The sequence below is a fragment of the Elephantulus edwardii genome, unplaced genomic scaffold (assembly GCF_000299155.1).
Source record: "Elephantulus edwardii isolate Elephantulus edwardi_28Jun2011 unplaced genomic scaffold, EleEdw1.0 scaffold00124, whole genome shotgun sequence".
NCBI classification, from domain to species: Eukaryota; Metazoa; Chordata; class Mammalia; order Macroscelidea; family Macroscelididae; genus Elephantulus; species Elephantulus edwardii.
In genome coordinates, this window is record NW_006399874.1 from 3257657 (window position 1) to 3259651 (window position 1995).

Consider the following 1995-nt stretch of genomic DNA (forward strand, 5'->3'; position numbering starts at 1 on the left):
CTTTGGACATGTTGTAAGGAGAGGGACATCATGCTGGGTAGAGTAGAGGGACAGCGCAGGAGGGGAAGACCCTCTATGAGGTGGATTGATTCAGTGACTGGGGTACTCGGGGTGGGTTTGTCAGAGGCAATGAGATTGGCACAGGATAGAGCACGGTTTAGGGCTGTTGTACATAGGGTCGCTATGAGTCGCAAACAACTCGACGGCACATAATAACAACAACAACAATAAAATCTTAAATACAACAAAATGTATGTACACAAAATATTCAGACTACACAGAGCAAAAGGAAGGCAAACCCTGGTGAAAACTCACATACATTGTACCTCATAAGTAAACAGTTTAATTTTAAAGAAAGTTTATCCAGAATGAGTCAAAACACTTAGAAGACAATTTTGTATTAACTGAGTTATAATAATTTTAAAACAAAACATTGAGTCTTTTTGTTAAATATCTCTCCTTTATTCATGCATGTGGAGCCAGTGGTGGATTTGAACCACCTGTAAGTTACTAGTTCAATTCCCATTAGCTACACCACCAGCACTAAACATGAATCACAATAATTATTATTAGTTTGCCCCTTTTCCTCAGTCTATTTGTACCTGTAAAGAAAAGATATCCCTTAATCCTTCATGCTCAGGCAGTAGCTCTAACATTCTAGAAAAATTAGTGTTATGCTTCCTTTATTTAAAAAAAAGAACAAAAAGTAAACTTTAAAGTAGCTTATAACCATTATATCTGAGTCTAGATAGTTCCTAAAGTAGAAATTAATAAAATATTATCAACAGATTTAAAATTTGATCTTTAAATGAACACAGGACATTAGAATGTTGCACTGAGAGAATGATTTGGATGAAATAATTTTTAAAAATTCATTTTAATGAATTGTCACTATTTTTGACTTCTGAAACCCAGAAGGGATTCCACCCCCCAACCCCCTTTCCTTACTGGCAATTAACTGAATGTATAATTTTGAATAATCATTAGTAATTATTTATCAGACATGGTCCTATACCTTTCATCCAATTCCAAAAGCCTAGCATATGTGCTGTGCTTTTGAAGTTAGGCTAAAAGTGGACATTTTTAACAATGTGAGCATTGGCAGTCATTGCACTCGGAGTCAGACCAAAACTTCACTGTGCCTTGCAGATGTTAGCAATGTAAAATGCTTCCTTTAGAAATTCAGCACTATATCACATTGTAGAAAAAACTTACCTTATTTTATGTGAAGAACCATTGTCTTCTATTAAAGTTGACTCCAATCGTCGAGAATTTGCACTGTCAACCCAGAGTCATTCATTTGTAATCCACTAGCTACTCCAGGTGAGAAAGATGGACAGTCTCCTTACTTGTAATTTTCTGCTTAATAAAAAAATCCCTGGAAGGTCAACTATGAGCTAGTTCCAACTCTGTGATATACAGCAAGAGCAATCAATGGTGGATATAGACTAAATCAGTGGGCCATCATTTGACACATTCTGAACTAAAAAACTATCAAAATTGTTGCTGTTGAGTCAGAACTGCATTATAGCTCACCCTCCAGATGGTCTCCAACAAACGAATGCATGGAGAAGTTGTGGTATGTTCACACAATGGAATACTGTGCTGCATTGAAAAACAAGGAACTCATGCAATATTATTCAAAATGGGTGACCCTGGAGAACATTATGCTGAGTGAAGTATCTCAGTCACAAAAGGGCAAATACTGAATAGTGCCACTGTTGTAAAGCAGGACTGACCTTGGGGTTGGGAGGAGATTGAGAAGTATGGGTTCAATAATGTATACTGCATTGAAATAGATGAGGGAGAAAACTGTTTAAAAGGGGAAATTATTAGGGATTTTTATCATGACAGGAGTCCAGAGCAAAGGCTGTATAGTGAAGTGAACCTTGGGGGAAGGATTGTAAACAATGAAAGAATTTTTCTTTTACTTTTCCAAGAGGGGTATTGTACTGGAGAGGGTTGGGAGGGGAGAAAAGTGCAACAATGAATGAA